The sequence below is a fragment of the Mirounga leonina genome, unplaced genomic scaffold (genome assembly GCF_011800145.1).
Source record: "Mirounga leonina isolate KUSES-001 unplaced genomic scaffold, KU_Mleo_1.0 Mir_174, whole genome shotgun sequence".
NCBI classification, from domain to species: domain Eukaryota; kingdom Metazoa; phylum Chordata; class Mammalia; order Carnivora; family Phocidae; genus Mirounga; species Mirounga leonina.
In genome coordinates, this window is record NW_023270451.1 from 53,178,941 (window position 1) to 53,203,116 (window position 24,176).

Sequence of the window (24,176 nt, forward strand, 5' to 3'; positions counted from 1 at the left end):
GGAACTCAAGCTCGGGAGCCAGACAGATGTGGCTCCCAAGCCTGGCTAAGCCACTCACGAGCCACGTTACCACAGGAGGTGAAGTAAGCTGCTTCCTCTATCTGCAAAATGAGAAACCAGCATCTGCTCACAAGCTAACTATAAGAAACAGAGATGCTGCCAGGAAAGTGCTTATTTAGCTCAGTGCTTGGCATACAGCTCTCAAAAAAATGGTACCTAGTGTTCCCAGGTCCTTCCTGCTCACTGTATTGGATGCCTTCCTTTTCCCGGGGAAGTACTCCTTGTCCCCTACCCTCTAATTTGGGGGAAGGGAAGTAGAAATGACAGAAGAGTACTTGATCCAGGGGTAAGCATGGGACCCAAGTAGGCTAGCGGAAGATCTCCCCCCCAAAAGCTTCCAAATTCAAACTAAGGGAAAGGGACAGTGTCTCTCAGGTGGCAAAATTGTGAGATCAAGGACTTGAGAGCCAGTGGGGGCCAGGTTGCTGTACATGGAAAGAAAGCTCGTCTGCAGTAAGAGAAAATAAAGCCAATGCTCCGAGAAAAGCAGACAGAGGAGAACAGAGACAGGATCTCCCGGGAGCATCTGAGTCCATGGCCCATTTGTCTCGGAGGCCCAGTTTTCCCTCTGCTCCTATTATAACATGTGAGACTACATTACCCTTGCTACAACCTCACCTTTTAACTTGAGCTAGTTTAAATCTAAGCTAGTTTAAATAGGGTTTGTCTTGCTGGCAGCCAAAAGTATCCATAGTGTGGACAGCTACTAATAAATTTAAAATAGTGGAGAATGGCAGAGACCACAGCTGTTATCCCCTTCTCATGATGCCTTGGAGAATACCCTACACACACCCAGAAGTCAATAAATGCCATCGATAGACAAACCTTGAATTCTATCAGCAAAGTCTGCACATTGACCCATATGCATTTGACCTGATTTGAGCATTCCTTGTGCTACCCAGAACTCTTCCAGCTCCCTGAATTAAAACCAGCTGATGAGGGCACCTGGGTGGCTCAGTTGGTTAAGCGACTGCCTTCGGCTCAGGTCATGATCCCGGAGTCCTGGGATCGAGTCCCACATCGGGCTCCCGGCTCAGCAGGGAGCCTGCTTCTCCCTCTGACCCTATCCCCTCTCATGCTGTTTCTCTCTCTCTCTCTCTCTCTCTCTCTCAAATAAATAAATAAATAAAATCTTTAAAAAACAAAAAAAAAAACAGCTGATGAATAGGATGAATCCAAAGAGGGTTCAGGCCTGAATAACATATACAGAGGGTAATAAATGAAGCAGGAGCTCTCAAAAATAAATATACATTGAGTGCCAAGTACATGCCCAGAATTGCCTCTACTTGCTCATCTAATCAACTTGGGTTTGTGTTTTTTTTAAGATTTATTGATTTATTTCAGAGAGAGAGAATGCTTGCATGAGCGCGCATGTGCACAGAGGCGGGGCGGGATGGGCAGAGGGAGAGGGAGATAAGCAGACTCCCTGCTGAGTGGGGAGTCCCGACCTGGGGCTCCATCCCAGGACCCCGAGATCATGACCTGAGCCGAAATCCAGAGTCAGACACTTAACCGACTGAGCCACCCAGGTGCCCCAATCAACTCATTTTTAAAGACAATCTAAAGACCAAAGACTGTAGCAACCCCACCCCCATTCCCAAATAGTCTTAGAATATAGTAGGATTATGAGATACAATTTAAAGCTGAAAATTCAGCAGTGGTCCTGGTGTAAGCAATAACTACAAGACTCTCCCATCTATTCTGCTATCCTTGAGAGTTGTAGTAAGTGCCTTTCATTCTTGAAAGTACCTTCCCTATACTAAAAGGAATAACTCTATGAACAATCACTAAAAGATTAGACAGAGAACTTTAGCTCTGGGCCTCCTGCATTCTCCATCAATGAAGAAGAGAATCAGATGAGAATACTAACAGTCACCTTTGTTCTCCCGCCTAGCAGAAGTCAAGAAGCAAAAGTGACATAAAATATTCATGAAAATTCAAATGACCCTTTAACTTTTAGATGGTGCAATATAACTGGATGCCTAAATATTTTAGTGACAAAAAATGTTTGCTTTCTCTTACAAAGAAATCACTGCTTTGATCTCTTGTTTAGATATAAATGGATCACTTTCATTAGCCCACCTTTACAAAAGAGCCCCATGTGAAAGCAGAAAAATTCAGAACAGACCTTGCATACAAATATCACACCAGGGGCAAACTGTTATTCTCATGCCATTCTGGTTCTTAATTTTTGCCTAGAATTTACATGGATGTACGTGCCTTCTTGATTCTTGGAGTTTTATTTTTGCCTAGAACTTACACATATCTTTGTACTTTTATGAACCCAAATGCATTTAATGTGTCCTAATCACAGAAGATGAAAAGAGAAAGTGGCCAGCCAAGTCAAGAGACACACTCTATTCTCCCACAAATAATAGCTCTCTTATGAATAGCCTCATGTGTAACTGAAGTCACTGATCTGACAAAGTCTATCACCCTGGGTGGTAGGTTTTTCATTAAATAATTCTCTGATTTTACTCAAATGTTTGGAACAAAACCAGCACACAGAAGAGAGTAGTAAATTACTCTTTCGGTCACTCAGTGAGGTTTAATTAATCAAATATTGACCTTTTAATATGTAAGTGCACTACAGAATATACAAAGCAAATAGGACATTACTTCTGCCTTCAAGTTGCTTACTATCTAGGCACAAATAAACCATACATGATAATGCATGTTAGCACAAGAGAAACAAAATAAAAAGTAAATATAAAATGTGATAAAATAAGGAAAATACTCACTTTCACTGAGATGGGGGAGCTTCTTAAAGGATGAGGAATTCTTAATCTCAGGAAACAAACTGAGGGTTGCTGGAGTGGTGGGGGTGGGAGGGATGGGGTGGCTGGGTGATAGACATTGGGGAGGGTATGTGCTCTGGTGAGTGCTGTGAACTGTGCAAGACTGTTGAATCACAGACCTGTGCCTCTGAAACAAATATGTTAAAAAAAAAAAAGATAGCAGAAGGGAAAAATGAAGGGGGGGATATCAGAGGGGGAGACGAACCATGAGAGACTATGGACTCTGAGAAACAAACTGAGGGTTCTAGAGGGGTATTAAAGAGGGCACGTATTGAATGGAGCACTGGGTGTTATACACAAACAATGAATCATGGAACACTACATCAAAAACTAATGATGTAATGTATGGTGATTAACATAACATAATAAAATTAAAAAAAAAAAAAAGGATGAGATCTTGGAGCAGAAGCCTTATAGAACTGGCCCGTTCACAGAAAAAACAGAGAGCTAAGAATGCAATGTACAAGATACATTCCGGAAATGATCAGCCCTGTGCTGTGCTGAGGAAGGGGATGCACTGGAGTTAGGGAGAGAGAGAATAGCCAGTGATATGTATGGAAACATATCAGCTGATGGAGCAGAGGAGCTGTGAGTTTCAGCCTTGGAGTCAGAAATGCTTTGGTTTGATTGCTGACTCTACCAATGAGCAACTCCATGAGTTTTTGCACACTCAGCCCTCAGTTTTCTGATGTGCAAAATGAAACTAAGAGCTAGTACTTTAATAGGGAGCACTGAATGAGACAATTCAAGAAAAACTCCTAACAAACCACCTGGCACAAAAGGAGTGCTCAATAAATGTTGTCTACTATTACTGCCGCTATCTTAATTATTATGTTGTGGAAGAACTGAATGCTAAGTTAAAAAGGTCCGAGATTTTACCAAACAAGTCAGCTTCAGTTGAAGAGTAAAGTTCTACCTCAAAAGAAATTCATATCTTATGTTTTAAGTAATAGCTATTATTTCTGATTATAAAAATACTATGTACTTACTGTGGAACATTTGAGAAATATAAAAAAATAAAACCACCTATTATCTTATCAAAGATAACTACTGCTAGGGGTTTATTTCCTTTTTTGATGTATTTCTTTTCAGTTATTTCTGTTCTTTTCAGTTATTTCCATGTGACTTACAAACTGTCTACCTATCTATTTACCTACCTGCTATATTTAAAAAAAAAATGATTTTCACTGTTTTATTTCACTGTTTACATGGCTAGAGAAGAAGTAATATTCAATCCTCCGAAAGAAAAGATTAAAGAGACGTACAGAGAGAAGCCAAGACAAGACCCAGGTTGGATCTACAGAGCAAAGAAGGAAAGAGAGGGAGAAAGAAGTCTGAAGAAGATACAGAGATTTATCTCCTTGATTTCTGACATCTTTCTCATTCCTGGTGGTGACTTTCCTTGAGTGATAAAATTACTTTTGTTCTTCAAGTGGAGTTCTATCCCTCATTAAAAAATAAGACCTATATGCTGGGTTACAGCAAAATATAAATCTTAACTCCCTGATCAGCCTAGGCATGGAGAGATGCCATCCTGGGAGAGGAGAAAGGGAACAGGGTCCCTGCGGGAGGAGCACATTTCTACTTATCACACTTGTCACAGAGGGAGGACATGCCTGCTTTGTTTATTTTTCTCTTACAACCCCGCCCCCATCAATCTTTGTTTCTTCTTATGTTTGCTAAACTCTGATAGTTAAATTTGCATATTTTAGCACATAAAGATCTCCTTCTTCTCCAGTTCTGATATTCTGTGGATCTCTGATTCTAAATGTTCACAAAAAGCCATACTGTGGTTGTACAACCATGTGAATGTACTTGTGTCCCTGAACTACGAGCTTAAAAACTGTTAAAATGGTTAATGTTACATTATATATTTTACCATAAGAAGAAAGTCATAATAAAAAATAAGAGCCATAGTTGAATGGGGATCATTTTTGTTTCCAATTCTACTTTCTAAAACCCTTTTGAAAAAAAAAAAAAATGAGAACTCTCTGATCCAACGTGCTTTTGTTCAACATTCTAACAAACAGCCAATGCCACTCCCCTTACATCATGCTTCTAACTTAATTAAGAGCTAATGTGCTATCAGAATTAGACTACAAAGGACCATGTCACTGAAGATCTTCTCGGTACAATGTCAGCCCCTCCTCATCAGGGGCCCATGCATAGTTATTTAGCTTTCTGAGCATACCAACTCCCTTTCCAACCAGACACTGCCTTTCTTCAGAGCTCTGTTTCTCAAACAGAGCCAGCAAATTCTTTCACTAACACTGAACAACCATAACTTTATAAAAGCATCCACTGCCTAGTGCAAAAATTCATTCCTTTCAATTCTATACTAATTATATATTATTGTATATAATATAATATAAATATATTTTATATATTGATTATATTATATATAATTCAATACTAAAAATAGTATTTTATTTTTAGCATCCCTTGTTGCTGACTGTATTGAATTGGTTGGCTCAGTCATCGATCAAGCATTCATTTATTTTACAAATGAATATTGAATGGCTTGTAGTGTAAAAGAGCCTTGGCTCTGTGGGCAGACAGAACTGAGTTCAAATTTTTACCCCATTATTTCACAGTTTTGGTACACTGGGCAAGAAACCTAACTTCTCTGAGCCAATGTTTCTACACTGTCAAATGGGGATAAAATATCTATTTTATGTTGTGGAAATTCAATAACTTTTAAAACATACACAGTTAGTATTCAACAAACGTTGTTTTCTCTATGTTTATGTAAGCTATGGAGCTTAAAGATGAATAAAATATAGACCTCTTCCAGGAGACTCTATAAACTAAAAAGGGAAATGGGCCAAATTATAGAAACAATTGTAATACATTTTAAAAAGTGATAAATGGTGGGGGGCGGGATAAAGATTGCGATTGTGGGTCTAATGAGAGATCATATCTTGTTAGGGGGCCAGAAAAGACTTCACACAGGAAGTAGCATTTGCACTGAGCTCACTTATTTAGGACCAGGTACAGGTAGGGGCCTGAGTGGAAGGTAGAAGGGACATTCCAAACAAAGCAGAGGATGGGACTGATGATGATGATGGTAATTACAATGACAACAGTGACAATGGCCATAATGGCGAGGCAAACATCCATTCAAGCTTACTATATCCCAAGTACTTTCCTAAGCTTTTGCACAATTAACTACATTAATCCTCGTAACATTCCTAGGAAGAAACTGAGATACAGAGATGTTAAGTTCTTGTTCAGGGTCACAAAGTGAGGAAGTGGCAAGGTAAGCACTCAAACCCAGGTAGCCTGTTCCCAGAAAGGGCACTCTGACCCTCTACCCAGACCACTCCTCCAACGAAAGTGAACAGGAAAGCAATGCCCAGGATTCCATGAAACAAGAAACCTTCACAAATTAATAGGAACTTCAACCATTTCTTTTTAAAAGATTTTATTTATTTATTTGAGAGAGAGAATGAGAGAGAGAGAGAGCATGAGAGGGGGGAGGGTCAGAGGGAGAAGCAGACTCCCTGCCGAGCAGGGAGCCCAACATGGGACTTGATCCTGGGACTCCAGGATCATGACCTGAGCCGAAGGCAGTCGCTTAACCAACTGAGCCACCCAGGTGCCCGAACTTCAACCATTAAATCAACAAATAAATACTTAATTGTGCCCCTATCGTTTATTTGATGATGAAGGCAGAACTTTTTCAACATAATATAAGGGCTGTAATGATTCATTTATGTTTTAAAATCATTGCAATACATTTTCATTAGAACTGAATACTCCTTCAGGAAACCCTGTAGATATTTACTGCGAGGCAGCTGACATCCACATCCACATGATACAGTATATTTGGAATGTGAAACTGCTCTGAAGTTTTAGTGGGTTGTAAAGGCAAAAACTTGAGAAAGAAAAGAAAAAAAGGAAAAAATGGAGATGGGAAAAAAAGAAAAAGTGGAGATTTATCAATTATCCTGTAGATGGTAGGGTCCATTATTGCTCTCTCCGGCCATCTGTGTGCACTTGGACAAGTTGCTTGACCTCTTGGGACTCAGGGTATTGGAGTCTAAAGAGTCTATGGTTCTCATTTGATGACTATTCACAATTATACTAATTCAAAATCGCTGAAATCCTTACTCAGTCACAGTTTAATGTTTTTATGTGGCACTTCATTATAAAGATGTGATAACTAAGTAAGTTTTTAACATGTCTTTTTGGAGAGCTACCTTTCATATTTCCAGTAAATGGCTGATAACTGACAATCACCTGAACATATACTGATTCTAGAGGAAGCTGCTCATGCTCTTGCAGCAAGAAGAAAACTACAGCCAAAGAACAAACTCTTCACCCTTTTCATACAAAGCCAGAGTTATTTTTCACTCTCACATTACAATCTCACTTCTAATGTTCCATGATATGAAACTGATAAAAAACAAAATCTTTTGAATTTATCATGTGCCTACAGCAAAAGGACAATTGCAAAAAAAAGCAATCTCATCCCCATATGCCGAAGAAAAGCTAAACAATGAGTGAAAACAATTTCCTATGATATAGCATAAGGTTGCATTTAAAAATATTCAAATTTCACTAAATTAAAACTTGGATTTTTCTTTCATTTCTTAAAGAGACTGAAATTTAAAATATTAGGTATGATTGCTGGTTTCATTTATAAACCAAGAAAGTGGTTTAATCATGTATCTGATTATCACCACTTACTTTCATTATGGAAGTGCATTATAATTGGTTTGATTACTGAATTTGTCAATTATACAGCCAATACCAATCAACCAAAATGAAATTCTTAAGGAACCAAGAATATAAAACGAAAGTTCCTTTCTCAAATAATTATCACAATTTTATCATAATTCTTCCAATATGGGGAAATGTAATTCTGCAGATGTTGAAATGATATGGAATACATAAGGAATTAAAGCTGGAGAGAGTAAAATCGAGGGAAGCATACTGAGGATGATTATTACTATTATTACAAGTATACTAAACTGTATGTAGACACACTCCATCTCAGCATCCCCAACACTTGACCATAATCCCTACCATTCACAGAGCAACATTTACAGAGTAAATGCCACAATACCTAATAAAGAATAAAGCTTTATAATATACTTTCTGAAATGAGTGTTAGTAGGTTAAGCAAGAAACTACCTTTGTCTCGAACTCATTTTTATTCAAAAGACTAGCAACCATTTGAATAAATTTTTAGAGAAGGAAAAATAAAGCACTTGAGAACTTTAAAAAAAAAAAAACCTACAGAGCGGGAATATTTAGTGGTTAGAAACAAAGCTAATGTCTTTATAAATTTCCTGGTATTATTATTATAATAACTTAAAACTATTGGTCTATGTCATTTCAATAAACACTTAAGGAACAATCAGATGTGAAGCTTCCCCCCGCCCAACTAAATCTATTAACATGAAAATGTCATTTTTTTTTACTCCACTAGAGGGTAGTCTCTCAAAACCAGGGCTTGGAGCCATGAATTTAGCCTGTTTTTGACCTGTTGATAAATTAATCCTCATGTTCCAGTCTTCTCAACAGGATGTTCCTCTAGTATACTAATTAAGGTTGTAAAACATGAATTTTTAAAATTGCTGTCTATTTACTCCTAGGTGTTCTTTCAGAAATATACACTGCTATACTTTCCTGTGTTTCTTTTTTCAATGTCTGATAACTGGATACATGTTTTACATATGTGGTATGTATAGCACATTTTTCTGGTAAATATACATTCAGAATTTGTAAGTCTAAGAATAAAGGGAAATAATTTTCTCGAGGATTTAATTTATTAGAGTTGAAATACTTCCCCAAAAGTAGTAAAACATACCTCCTAAATACACACACAGAGAAATACCCACACAAACACCTTGACACATGTATCCATTCATCTGTGGCTGTCAGATTAATTGCATCAGCTATAAAGAAATGAATATAATTGGAAATACTTATTTTTTGAAACACCCCCTCATATGCCAATGTTGTGAATTATAGAGAAAAAAAAAATATATGCTTTATTTTAAAAATGTGGTCAATCCAGATAAGAAATCTCATGGCTTAAAAAAAAAAAAAAGTGCTATTGAACAGTAAGCACATACATTAAATTAAGTAGAATCTACAGAAACCCAAATGCCACTCCAAACAGTTTCAAGCTACTCTTCTTAAATAATATAGCCACTGGTGAACTTTACAGAGAGAGAGTCAGAGGTGCTGCATCTCCCCCAGGTGTTTTTAATATTTGGGAAATCCTTATTTGTAGCACACCCTGCTATTTTCAGAGAGAAAACACAATTTCTCTGGATGAATGATAACCTAAAAATGGGAAAACTTGTCAAAAATTTCTTCCTCTCAAAAAAAGGGGGGGGGGAGAAAGAAAGGATGGAGGAAGGATGAAGGAAGGGGGGAGGAAAAGAGGAAGGAAGAAAGGAAGCAAGGAAGGAGAGGAGAAAGGGAGGAAGGAAGGAAGGATGAAAGGCAGGCAGGAAGGCAGGAAGGAAGGGAATGATACCTAGGAAAATATGCAAGCCTGTTTCATTTATTTGTATCCTAAGCAGCAGTGTCATAGAACAGACAGGTTGTTTCAGCCAACCAGACGGGAGCAGCTGCGAGTGCTACATCTTGGCAGTCCGAAGCGATTGGCTCCTCTCTGGGGATCGGAGGGTGTTCAGTTATTAATGACCGCTGAGCAGGCAGCACCATGTCAGTGTGACAACTGATCGGGTGAACGATGCACCACTAACCACCATGGAAACAAGCAGAAAGAAAGCCAGCTCCCAGGATCTCTCTTCACTGGATTGAGAGCCTCAGCCTGCCGGCTGAGAGAAAGAGTTCCGGAGAAAAGAAGGAACCCTAGCTGCAGCCTCCTGCCTTCCTTTATATCTTAGAATATAGACATAAGCTCGCTCGCATGTGTGCCCACCTATAGTACATGTTTGTGTATACTTTATTACACACACACATGCACCTATTTACACCCGGGCAAGAACACAACCATGTGATGATTATCGCAACTGAAGAACTGAGGAAGCCAGCACAGAGGGACACGGAAGGTGGTGTATCACAGAAACCGCTTTGGCAAGGTAAGTTTAAAATATACATTTCTATTTAAATATGCTCTATTTCTTCTTTAGTTGATGCTTGGTTTGTTTTCTTTTTTTTCCAAACCTAAATTCTCCGTTGAGATGTTTTCGTCTTGTCTGAATTCTAAAGCATTCTTCTTTCCATTTTACTTTTGAGGAGAAATTCAAATGCAAAAGCCCTCTGGCTTTGGGTATGCTGAGCTGTGTTTGTGGGATTCTCCAACATGCATTTTACTAGCTTGAACGCCCATCAGAGGCTGTGAGTGGGAGAGAAAAAGCAGTGCTGGGGAGAGGAGAGAGGGGAGGGGGAGAGGGGGAGAGGGGACAGTGGGAGTGGAGAGGAGAGGAAGGAGAAGGGGGGAATTTTCTTTTTTTTTCTTCACATTATTTGTAATGAAAAGCAGATCACACATCATTCTGTATTTTGAAACCAACCCCCTAAATGGGGCATTTTTCTCCCTTTCACCCAGCGGATGGAGATTAAGGCAAATGGTGCTGTATGTCAAGAGCTAAAATCATTAAGCAGAGTGGCGGAATGAGCATATCACAAACAGTTATTGAATTTCTGCCAGGCTACATCTTACAGACTGGGGTAAATGACTTCCCTTTAATAACATCCCCCCCGCTGGTCTGAAGGGACAGTGCAAATGTCTGATTGCTAATGCAGCTGCAACCAACACACGCGAGGCAAAAGGATCCCATGAACCAGGAGAGTTCTCATCTTCTTTGGTAATTAACAGAATCACAGCAGGGTGGCTTTAAAGTACATTTGCTATTTCAGAAGATTTTTGTTCAAACCGACTACTATATTCCCTTTGCTGTTATTGAGCTATGTGGCTTAATTTGCCTCTAATTTATTTATTTTTAACAATATGTCCTTGTTTCCATGCCTCTAATTTTAGTGAGAGCAGGCTATGAATATGAGTAGAACCTTCCTTAAAATTTAGTGAAAAGGGGATAGTGTGAAGAAGAGAAAGGCAAGAAGTAAGGATTCAAAATATCTACCTAGGAAAATAGTGTGCCTGCCCTGGTACTATAAATATTACTCATATCCTACATTTCTCTTTAGTTTCAGAAGCAATACCTTTGAGACAGAATTACTCTCAGTAAACTATGAGCATCCATGTACCGATGATTCATGGAACACGGTGTGGGTTAATTTATACTTCCAGTCTTGTAAAAGGAAGCCAGCTACTTAGAATATGCTTTCAAACAGACAACATCAGTTGAGGATGTTTGTGGAAACATTCACTGCCTCCTTTAATGGGTCCTCTAAAGACATTAAAACAAACCTGGTATTTGCATTTCGTCTTCTGGAGCTCTCTCTTCCCTTCCTTTAGTTTAACTGACCAAATAGTTAATGGAGTCTGCTTCTTTCCAACTGCACGGTATTTTTTTTTCCCCTCACAAATATGATTTCAGAGTTATTATTGGTTTCCTAGTTTATAATATGGGCCAAAACCAAAAGACAATAACCAGTCACTTAGATCCTGACACTTGCCCATAAATGTGTCAAAATATGAGTCACTTTATAATATGTAAGAAGTCAATTAATTCCAGTGACCTTTGTAAATGATGACAATAAAACAGCTCTGACAATATGCCACTGGCTTCGATTTTCCCTCTGTAAAATGAACAAGTTTAAGGTTTCCTGCTCAGAGAGGAAAACCAAAGGTGCTGAAGCATTAGCTCGCGGTATTGGCAGCCCGGCTCACTCTGCCTCAAACGCCACATGCAATCTATAGAGAAAACAAAATGATTTATTACAAAGAGGAAAAGGCATTTTCTTTGCTTTCCTGCTATTCATTACAAGTGCTGTTTTTGCCACAGAACAGATCTGAGATTTTTGATGTACCTCCTAAGAGGAAAAGCTTGAAGCAGACATTCAGCCTCCCGATTGCAAACTCCTGGATAATGTAGCACTGCAGTATTGACTTCAGTTTTTCTTAGACCTTTTCCAGGGAAACTTTCCATGCCAAACTCACACATACTTAAATCTGACAGAGCCTATTTTTAAATTGCAATCAGTGATACCTAAGAACAGTGGAGTCACGCTTTAACCTTGGTAGAGCCCACATACATATTTTGTGGATTACACACAACAACACTGTGCCCACTTGAGTCTGAGAAATACAATCATTCCCGTCCCCAGTGTTGTCACCCCATGCGCGCCAGTGAGTTTGGTGATCTGATCAGCATCTACCAATGCCAGATGATGGACACAGGAACATGCCTGGAAGACTTAGCCGTAGTCTCCCCAGTCATGTAGCTATGCCAGAAATAGCTTTCTGGCAAGACAAGCGTCGAAGGATCATCTTTTCAAGAGTGTTGCTTGTCACAGGCAACACACTGAGTTAGAATGCTGATGAGTAGGTGGAATTTTTTTCTTTGGTGGTGGTTGTTGCTGTTAATGGCTTCGTAAACAGTGCTATCTGCTTTCTAGGCCAGAAATTTAGGGACCTATGAAAAAGGTAATCAACTTAGGATTCATCAACTGTATTTTATTATTTCTTTGTTCTTTTTTACACCTATCGCTTCTTTTTTTTTCTTCCTTTTTTCTCTTTTGCTACAAAATGGGCTTGGTGTTTTACTTCCCCCCGCCCCACTCTGAATTTTCTCTAGTGCAAAATTTCTGTGTGATGTGGCATGGTGATATTCACTGCAAACTAATTAAGTTGATCAGAAATGTCTGGAACCTGAGTTTAAAAAATAACACTTATGTAAGTTAAATGTTATTACTTAGGAGCCCCTGAAGATGATCACAGATGAGGTATCTGTTGGGGAATTTGAAGGAGATCATTAAGAGGAAGCTACTAGCATACTAAAAAAATGAGTCCCTCCTTCTAGCCTCAGGAAGGATGCCCCCAAAGAATAATTCAAAATAATGTAGCTCTAGCCAATCTGAAGAAACAATGGATCCATCTGCAGCCCACTAAAATGTTCCACATCCACCTGGTTCCGAGGGTTTAATCACTTACGTATCCATCACTCTTTAGTCCCATGAAACTAAATAAAGCAGGTAAACACTGGGCAATACATTAGCACAGCTTGTCCATGCTGTCAAAGATAAAGCTCTCCGATACTGGCCAGGCAGTGAGTACTTCAGAAAGCTTCAGTGTTTTGTTGCTGAACACAGGTCCCGCACAGAGCTCCGTGAATTCCTCCCTGCCTCTCCTCTGATAAAGTGATGTCTGCTTCGACACCTGGGAGGTAGGACATGGTTACAATTCTTCCTCTGACCGAAATGTAAAAGCAAATCAAATTCTAATATAAAGAAAGTAGGTGGTGCCAGAGGATAGAAAAAGTAATGGAGAAATAAAAATGTTTTCTTTAATACGATGGGAGGGGTGGAAAAAGACCTCAGTAGATGCTATTTAGAGGTCATTAAATACAGGGTTAGAAAAAAAGACAAAATGCTCATCTCAAATCTTTGTGAAGAAATATGGTACCCAGCCAGCCATCCACTATATTTCCATAACTGGGAAGTTTGTACATAACTGCTTGCCATCATGTTAATTTATCTTAGGCCACGATAAGGGAGGGCTTTTTCTTTTTTTAAGGTGCACATACACAGTTTCAGCATTAGAGAATGAGAAGGAAAACATATTTTCATATAATAATAGAATTTTAGGATTAAAAAGGACCTTTAGAAGATGGTCTAATATGCTCATTTCACAGGTGAGGAAACTGAGACACAAAAGGTCTAACATCTTTAGTCCAAATCATACAGTTCTTTATCAAGGCCTAGAGTAGATCCCTTTAGAGTGCTCCCTCCAGCACTCCATTAAAACTCCACCTACTCAGTCTTTCAAATATTTTTTTTTAAAGAAAAAACGCTTATAGATATGTGCCCCAAAAAACCCCACAAAATTTAAGGAAATGTTTATCAGATAATCAAGTACTTGAAAAGCAAAAGCAGGCATTCAACACTAGAAGCAATAACCATGTGTTAAGTATATACACCCAAATATTTCAAACTGATCATCTTTTGGATATAGCCCACTATGTTTTGTAAGGAGTCATAAAAATAAGAGCTTTGCCTTGTTTTTAAAACATCTTGATAACATTATTGCTACCCTTCAGCTGTAGAGATTCAACTATTGGTTATCCATTAGAAGTTTTTCCAGGAATTTTGAAGAGAATCCCCACCTCCTTTTTTACTGGGTTTCACTGTAATATTTTAAGGCATTTACATGTGGCCTCATTAAATCCAGTGTCCATTCTCAGGGTCCATGCTTGGCTTACATACCTTACTGGAAAACAGTGAGGACATTCTCAGGATAGCAATCCCTACTTCCCTCTCTCCATCTCCCCATCCGGCCTTAACTTTTCACTTCCAAAGTTTGAGTGAGACTCTGTAGGCAATGACATCTCCCCTTAATTTCACAGCCCTGTTTTTTTTTCTTTCTGGCAAATTTTTCTTGGTTTCTAAATGTGCTCTCCAAATTTTGCTTAGGATAATAGTAATGAACTGGCTCAAAAACTTTGGGGGAGTAAAAAAGGATATAAAAAAGTAACATAATAATTGTGAATATTTGTTTAGAGCGATATTGTTTGTTTACAGAGCACTTTCTCAACAATGACATTTGCTCCTCACAACAATTTGGTAAGGTAGGTATGATGCTATCATCTTCCTTTTAAGATTAGAGAATGAGGTTCCATGAGGTTAGAGATTTGCCACAGGCAGGGACCTAACATGTGGAGAAGTCAGGGTCTTCTGACTGCAAAGATGGGTACAGCACTGATCATAGTACCTGACACTTTGTGAGTCTTTTAGAAATATAGACTCTCATTTTTCTGAACTCCCACTCTAGACTTACCCTTCCAAGTTCTATGTCCTTTGCACCATACCACTCTATGTGGGCAGGTTTTTACAAATAAAAATTTGTACTTCTTAATTTAAATCAGAGCTAATGATATAACTGAGTTAAATACGAAAAACACAACATCTATTCTTGGAGAAAAAGATTGCATGTTGTTCTACGCACCCATCTGTATGTTTATCTAACAGCATTAACACTTTGATAAACAGTTGGCAAAGGTCTCAAAACTGGATAAAATGGAATGAGTAAGTTATTCAGGCAAGTTCCATGTTGCTGGAAAATTATGAACAAAGTCCTCAAAAATCACTTGATGTACCACTAATGGATAAAGTGTCAACATAAAAGCAACAACTCTGGCTTCTCCTTCCTGGTTAGTCTGTCTTGGGGAGATAATGACATACAAAGACCTCAATATGCCAGTAAGTATATTCACATTATTCTGAGAGCCCTCTAGGGGAAATCTTGTCTTTCAAAAGTAATATTGTCCTTGGAATAGATGAAAATCCCTAAAACTCATGTACGAAAGGTTGTCATACAAAGTTTTATCTCCAGAAAGTGAAGCATTCCACAAATAATCAGCTACTCTATGTAAACATTTTCTTCTACCATATTTTTCCATATCTGTATTGAAAAGGCCCATGGACTCCCCAAAGACTCACTGAATCAATTAAGGGCCTAGCATCAACAGGAAACCCTTTCCATTTCTGGAGGCCTGAAACCTCTGGGATTTAATTCCCTGAAGAGTAAGAGAGAAGGCATTGTTTCCTGACTTGTTCAATGCAGGGAGTCCAGGAACGGGTGAATGCAATGAGTGAATACTCCCCTGGGACCAAGCCTGCTAATGTGCCATGGACTAAGCAATGGCCATCAGGAAGGCTCAGGACTCCCAACACTTACAATGACTTAAATAATGCTATATATATATTTTTTTATTATGTTATGTTAATCACCATACATTACATCATTAGTTTTTGATGTAGTGTTCCATGATTCATTGTTTGTGTATAACACCTAGTGCTCCATGCAGTATGTGCCCTCTTTAATACCCATCACCAGGCTAACCCATCTCCCTCTCAGTTTGAACCTCAAATGTTTGTTTCTCAATGTTTGTGTCTCAAATGTTATATATTTTGACTACTGAAAATATTTAAAGAGGCTTTCTTTTCATTGTGGTAGAGAAGATTGATTTGTGCTTATTACAAGTTTTCTCTAAAATTTCTCTAAAATTACAAAACTGAATTAATAAAATGACTGCAAAGAAACAAAAGGCAAATATTTTGGTAGATTCATTCCACAGGAGTAAAATTTATCCATAATATCTTACAGTCTCATAATACTGAAAGGTCAAGGCATTTAAATTACATTGTCAGCTAATTTATGCTTTGCTTTTGTTAAGAAAAAAATAAAAACTCAAAAAAGTTTTAAAACAGACATGTATTTTTAGAGATACAATTCGTATTGGCCTTTGTATCTCCCTAGAATATTTTTCTCATCACTATATTCATATGCCCAAGACATAGTGGTCTTATCATAGTTTACTAACAGTGTCTCTGGGCTCTACATTGAATTTTATTTTCATTAAAAATTGGTCACTCAGAATCACGAATTACTTAATCTGTTCCACAAAGAGTATATGGAACCACAATGGCCTTTATTGAAATTTCAATAGTTGCAGGGGGAATTTGAAAATACATCTAGACAGATCATATTTTGATTTCTACAAAGGCCAAGGGGATAATGGCCTTCCACCGCGTCTGCCTAAGGACTGAGAACAAAACAATAAAGTAGGCAAAATGGGGCTCAGTCTAGGTAACAATGCTGTATCATTTAAGAGAAAGTGCAATAGGATGGAAAGAGAAAAACAACGCTACCACTGTTTGCGGGGGGGAAAAAAGACATTCTAAGCACATATAAGCCTTGGAAGCTCTAGTCCTAGTAATTTTTGAATGAAAAACATATGCCATTATAAGATAGGAGCTTAGACTGTATTCAGCCAACAAGTCAGTATCTTGTGTGACTAGCCGAACTGATTCACTTACCAAACACATAATTTATATTTTTTCCTCTTTTGTAGTTTATCACCCACTGATTTTTTTACACAAACACTACAGCTGCTCAAGGAGTGTCATAAGGTGATGTTCAGCTAACTTTTTAAAATCAGTGAGGCATTTGCCAAACTACCATTTCCATAATCAGTTACTTTATTTTTAATGAGCAAGCAAATTTCATGTAAACATCCGAGGCTCATCTTTCATTTACACTATAAATTGTATCACAGTGTGTAGCTGTTGGACAAAACAATCAAGGAAGTGAAGAATTAACTGTCTTTTGACATAAAATACTTTCAGTAGAGACCTTAAGCGTTCAGATCACATCATGTCTTCGACAATCCTTTACTGGCTAAGGGACTGGTCATAATATTAGCAGATCTCCTTTTTTACATACAGGCGTTTTCTGTGCCAAACATTGTGTTAAGCACTTCGCATGTGTTTTCCCTTGTAATTCTCATAATAACCATGTGGAGCAAGTACTGTTACTAACCCCACTTTACAAATGAGGAAATTAAGGCTTAAAGAAGAAAAGCAACTTGCCTCAACTAATGAAAGGCAGACCAGGAAAAGGAACCTAGGTCGGTTTTGGCTCTAAAGAACATGGCTTTTGTGCATGAGGCCAACACTGCCTCTTGTTGGTACTACCTAAACAGAGCTCATCCATGCTGCCTTCTGGCATCAGATTCTCTATCAAAACATAATCATTCCATTTATCATCCCCTACCATGCATTCTGCTCACACGAGGATATTATCTCTGCAAGATTCATTCCTGTTTTCTTTTTGCTGTTGTTGTTTCTGGAGGAAAAGTGATGATTGACTTATTTATATGTGGGTATCACTATTTGATAAACTAAAATGATTTTTGCAGTTCAGTTCACAGCCAGACTTGAGATCCGGCAGCTTATAGTTCTCTTCCACTATTTTTCCATCAGTAGAGTCCAACATGCTTCTTTACCTGTGGCCATGCACCGCAATAACTGGCACAAAGGAAAAATGCAAAGCTTAGCTTGTAAGTCTTAATTTTCATTATTTATACCAGTCTGTCCACAGCCCTAATTCTAATCTGTGGATCCTTCCTTACTCATGCATTCTCTTTTAAACAAGAAGCATCAAAACAGTGAATACTACTTCACTGCTAGTATGATCATCAATTTTCAGTGAAGTTCATCAATCCTCCTCAGTATTAATAAGCTTATAGCTCCGTAAAGTTAATAGACAAAACCTGTTTTTCAAACTGAATGTGCTGAGCCAAACCTAAAACTTCAGCAGAAGTGTTCTACTCCAGCTTTTTGCAAAACTTCAGCATTTCTCACTGAGTGACCTCCTCAAAGAGCTGTCTGGGGAGTCTTTCAGTTTGACTGTCCTACATTAAAAAAGCTGAATGTGAAATTAAGTACAAAATGTTACTAAGGATTCTTCCCATGATTAGGAATGGGGTTTCAAGGGCTCATGTTCATGTACATTTTCTTTTCAGAAGGAAGATTTAAAAAAAAAAAATGTAAGTAATTGGACAAATGAAAAATGAACTTCAAGTCTGAGGTGGTAGACAGCTAAGATATCCATGCCTCATGAAAAACCTAATTCAACACATGTAAGAAATAAAGGATGTATAGTTAGATTAGTTAGATTAGATTAAAGTTTTGGATTTTTTTTTCCTACTACTTCTTACATTCATACACAACAATGAGGAGCAGAGGAGAGAGGGGATGCTAGCCAACAGCCTTTCAACATGTACCACAGCCTGGGTCCTGGTTAAGTTCTTTCACACCTCATGTCACCGAAGCGCACAGCCCCACAAAGGAAGAGAATGAAGAAGCAAATGTCTGACTCCAAAACCTATTCTATTAAAACCATGTTATTGTGCCTCCTACATCACATATTTCTTAGAATAAGCATAATATATTTCTCCTTTGAGAAGCATTTTACTTTTTATGCAGAAGCATCCAACAATAGTTTCCTTCTATAGTTTTAAGCTTCTCAGCAAAGATCAGAAAGCCCATATAATAATTAAGCAAACTTGACAGTTTTACCACCTGGTGCCACCTGATAGTATTTCAAGAATGACAGAATGAACATTTAACATAACTCAACTAACCTAAAATAAAAGTATTACTTGTGGATTTTTTTTTTACTCAAACATTCTCATTAATCTGTGTAACTTCAGAAATGTAGTGTGTTTAAAAAAAAAATGGTTGAAGTCCAGAAGGACTTATGAACAGCTAAGATCTTTATCATTTCTTAGGGAATGCAAATCCCTAACAAAATAAGAAAATTTTTCTTTTCCATGAATATCTTGCAAATCGAACATACAGAACAAGATTTCAACCTCATCTTTCATCCCTGAATGTTGCTTATCAGATCTGGGCAATATCTGAAAACTTCCTTCTATTTTTAAATATCGTGTACACCTAGGAAAGATGATGAACACTTACAAGTTTAAATCTGCCCATAAAGAAGTTTTCCTGTCTAGAGTAGTAAACTCCTTGACTGCCACGTCCTGCCTCCACTCCTTTCCACACCACACTGAAGGTAATGGTATATTGAGTTCTTAACCTCACTTAAGCAAGGAGCTTCCTGTTTGACATAATCATGTTAAATTATAAATCTGTGTGCTACTCTACTTTACTTGATTGAGATGTCTATGAATCTTTGAAAGGAGAGATATTCTGAGGTAATATACCACTTAGGCATTCATTTAGACATGTTCATATCATGGTCATTTACTCAATCACCACGGATACAGGATAGTCAATAAATGGAATCTCAAGAATTGATAAGGAATGATGTATGTATGACACAGCGAAGAGAACCAAATCTGTCTATCTATCCATCTAAATTCTCCCATCTTAAGAGGTACCATGCTGTAAAATTTTGGAAGGCCCATATTCCAAAAGTATTGCTAACACATTTATTGTTTAAATGTTATATATATGTTTGTATATTTTGCTTCATTTTTAATGTGAAAGCAAAATTTATTAGGCTGTCTCTGATGAGCTACATCAAATTCACTTGGGCGCTTATTTTTAACATAGAATATTAGAATCTCTGGAAGAATATAAGAATCCCTAGTGATTTTTTTTTTTTTTTTTTGGCACCAAGTTTCAGAACTGATGATTAAAGATTCAGGTCCTTTTTCTTTGTCCATTGTCTGCCACTCTTGTTTCAGGTTTGTAAAGTTTGTTTATTTGAGACAATTAATTGCCTGAATCAATACAAAATATTCATAAAACAGGTACACTGTGTTGTGTTTTCCCCAGAGAAGATTGGGACTAGGATATGGCTCAATGAGTTAGGGATTTGATAAGAGATCTGACAGACATTCAAGCGGATGCTTTTAGTAATATGCTTGTAAGTCTGTGGTACCGACGGTCCCTATCTCTACTGCCATTCAGTCATTTCTTGGCTCTGGAGATAATGTCTGTAGCATGATAGGGGTGAGTATATACCAGAAGTGGGCAATACCCTTTATTTCCCACATGTTCATGAACTCCTATTTTCATGTACTTAACTACATTTTACGTGCAACTGAGCTGAGGGTCACCCAGAGGCTGCCCACTGACACCATTAATGAATGAATTCTATGCTGCCCATTGATTTGCTTTCAAAGATCATTGGCTAATATAAGGAGTCAGAACTGGTATAACAGAATTGTCAAACTGAGAGAGATTTTACAGATATTAGGTCACTTGCTCAAAGGCACTCATTACTTAAATACATAACTAGAACCAGAAACCAGGTGATTCAGTCCCTGCGTAGTGGTTATTTCACAGCCCACATTGACTGTCGTGGTCGGGTTTCAAAAAGATTGGGCCCATATGCTCCTATCAAATCATTTTCTTAAGCACCGTTATGACCAAAAGTTCCCAAAGTGAACTCTGTAGGGAAATTCAGCAGTGCCTTCTCTGTGAAGGGCCCATATATGTACAACCTCTTAGCTGCTGGGAGTCTCGCAGAAGTCCAATTCATTCTCCAGCCACTTTTCAAGATGCTTCTTTAGAGTGGCATTTTATTGACAGTAATATGTTGCTGCTCTGCATCAAGTATATGAAGTATTTGGGACTGGGGTTTTGAATATGTGCCCTAAAGCAATTTTAGCTGAAGAGTTGTTTTGTTTCCCTTTTAAGTCACGGAAAAAGAGAGAGAAAGAGAGAGATTCTTAAAAGGAAAAACACACAAAATGGCAACTATACAAAAAGTTTCATATTTATCCAAAACAGAAATAGAATGATCCCAGTTCTTTGTGCTACTCCATTGGAAATTTCTTCTCTTCTTGGACATTCCATCTAAAATTTAAAAGGCTCCGAGACTATTCCACAATAATCCTCTTTGCTGGGACCCTAAGAAACTTTATAACACACACAAAATAACGACAGTCTCTGAAATTATAAATCTCATTGCCAAGTTATTTTTGTGAGCTTTTATTAAGACGCTGATGTAAGTTTCATCCCCAAAGAATGCATAGTCTAGAATAATGGGCACTCAAGCCCCTGAGTTGTTGCATTAAAATTTTTACATTGTTGGGGTGCCTGGGTGGCTCAGTCGTTAAGTGTCTGCCTTCGGCTCAGGTCATGGTCCCAGGGTCCTGGGATCGAGTCCTGCATCAGGCTCCCTGCTCTGCAGGAAGCCTGCTTCTCCCTCTCCCACTCTGCCTGCTTGTGTTTCCTCTCTCGCTATATCTCTCTCTGTCAAATAAATAAATAAAATCTTTAAAAAAAAAATTTACATTGTTGACAATCACATGATCTTCTTCAGTACCACTGTGTCCATTTATTACAGTGATTTCAGAGAGATAGTTCTCATTTTTCTCTCATGTGAAAAATCCTCCTTGTGAGTACAAATGAATGATGTTTAAGTTAAATTTTAACAATCTATGTAAGATTTTGTTTCCCCCAAAATGTAATCACATCATAAGAAATGACAATTGTCCTATTCTATCATCTCAGAAAAGCTGTATTCGCGTTTTTGTAGATTTAGTTAACAACTGTATTTCTCTATCTATCCCAATGCCATCTTAATATAAGCATGCATGCACACCCCCAAATATTGGACTTAAAACAATTTGCCAACTGTTAATAGTTTCTTACCAGTTTACAAACATTTCAATTAAGTCTAGCCACATTTACTTGTACCTGGTCTCCAATAATATTTCTCCTTCTAAGACATGCCATATAACTGAGATGACAAGTATTGTGGTGCCTTTTAAGAGTTATTTTCATAGAAAACTCTGGAAAAAAATCCACTGGCCAATAAAATTCTGCAATCTTTAATGGAAATTAAAGTCAAATACCATTCAAGTAAATCTATTTTGCTCTGCCATTTCTCCTGTTCTCACACCTCCATCTCCAAAATTAGTATAAGTTACAATAAATTTTAATAAGTGATAACCATTACTATGACTATTATTAATTTGGTAGTGATTAACATTTAGTGATTACTTTCTATGTTTCTGATGCAGTAATAAGAACGTTTTTATACTAAGAATTTTTAATGCATTATTTGTTTTAACTTTCACGACATCTCTCTGTGTAGATACCATTTAACACCCATCTTCTAACAGATTAGGAATCAACGTCAGAGGAAGAGAAAGAATTAGAGTCCATGTCTGATCCTTTCATTACTAGGCTGCATCTATAGACTGCCATTTTAAGAGTCAGAGAGCAGGAGTACCAGATCAAGCATTTGCATTGGCTACTTAAGAAATCTTAAGGTTAAGTGTGGGGCAAAGTGGGAATTGTGAAAAGTGATAGTCCTATGATACCACTTTGGAGGATAGGCTATATTTTCATTTTCAGTTTTCAAGCATAACACCACTCAAATCTCTGGGTTTGGGCTTATACTCAGGCAACATTTCTGAAAGTCAACCTTGCTAGAAAACTGACTCCTACTGTTGATGAATTTTTTCTTTCCTTCCTTCATGCGTGCCTTCATTTTTCACAGCTCTGGCTAGTGTTACAGAGTCGGAAAGGATGGAACCCCAGGTAGAGAGGAGAGAGAAGTCGTACAATTCTCTTTCTCCCACTTCCTCTGTATCCTGCTGCCCCATAAATGTATAGTTCTGTAAGCCACAGTTCAGTATAATTCTAGGGAATGAAAGTGTCTTCTGTCATCTGCTTTAGATTTACCAAATACAACCTTTTGTTCTAGAAATGTTCTCACATGTGCTGCTAGTGCTCCCAGTTTATATATTTTGAGTATCATTATGCTGTCAGTTGAGTAACTAACACCATCACTTCAATTGTTGGGGCTCTCAGTTTAAAAAGGGAAGAAGGGAGATACATGAAAGTATTAAGTATGGTTGCCGGCAATAGTTTAAAATGGTGCTAAATAAGAGAAAAGCCTCAGCATTAATCCCTCTACCTAGTCTTTTTGGGGTTTGGCTTTTTGGAACACCTGCTAAAGAAAGATTTTTAAATGTGGGGAAAAGGAGGGTTGTTAGAAGGCAGGGATGGAAAATGTGGAGGACTTGCCGAGGGGAAGCAGGGGAAGAGATATTTATGTCCTCTCATAAGCTGTAAGCTGCACTATTCATTAATTAAAAATATGCACGCAAATACCCAGGCTCTCATTCCACTGGAAGCAGAAGCAAAATCTGGAACAAGAGAGTCATGACTTCTGGAACAATGGGGAAGAAAGGAAAAGCAAGCAGAGAGAAGGGGATAGTCTTATACACATGAGAGAAGGAAAAATGAGGGGAAGGGAAAAGGAGTTAGAAGTGAGTTGGGTGCAATGTATGGATCCACTTGTCAAAACACAGAGACAAAAGCTTGACCATAGACTTCCAAGAGCTCCCAGTGCAGAACAATTTCTATCACCATATCAAAGGAATCATGAAAACAGAAATGTACTTATTTCTGTAGACTGAAAACTGACAAATAAATTTGTAAATAAATTTGTATTTCCAAACAAAATAATCACAAAACCTTTTAAAGTGCCCTTTAAGAGTAATTTGATTCCTCTCCCTGAGATAAACCGAAGAATCCAAGAGTCAATATGTTGAAAAATGACAAAACAGATGTCAAATAACCCTCATTTTGCAACAACAACCTTCTGTAAATCTGGCATCTAGTTTTTCCACTTAACATCATGTATGAAACTCAGAAATGGTACAGCCGAAGAATGGAATACTAATTCATGACAGCATGTGGAAAGGAGCAGATGAGAACAAAACACCACAAAAGTATATAAATTGACCAAGTGAGATTGCATATGTTACCATCTTCTATGACAACAAACACTTATTGACTGACAATTGACATCTGGTTTGCTCCCCTATTCTGCAAATCACAGAAATGGGTTGCTGTGGCAACTGTCATGTGCTATTTAGCTTGCTGGAAGGAAAAAAACAAAACAAAACAAAAACCTCAAAGTACCTTTCA

The 24,176-nt window shown here is 37.9% G+C and overlaps 2 protein-coding genes across 7 annotated transcripts in view; one reads left to right on the forward strand and one right to left on the reverse strand.

Annotated features, from left to right (window-relative positions):
• IMMP2L (inner mitochondrial membrane peptidase subunit 2) overlaps nucleotides 1–24,176 on the reverse strand; it is an 862,490-nt gene that overhangs the window by 408,603 nt on the left and 429,711 nt on the right. The gene's annotated exons all lie outside the window — the stretch shown is intronic.
• LRRN3 (leucine rich repeat neuronal 3) overlaps nucleotides 9,275–24,176 on the forward strand; it is a 36,011-nt gene continuing 21,109 nt past the window's right edge. The window contains exon 1 of the mRNA XM_035020934.1: nucleotides 9,275–9,925. The gene's annotated coding sequence lies outside the window, so the exon portion shown is untranslated. The remainder of the gene's footprint in view (nucleotides 9,926–24,176) is intronic.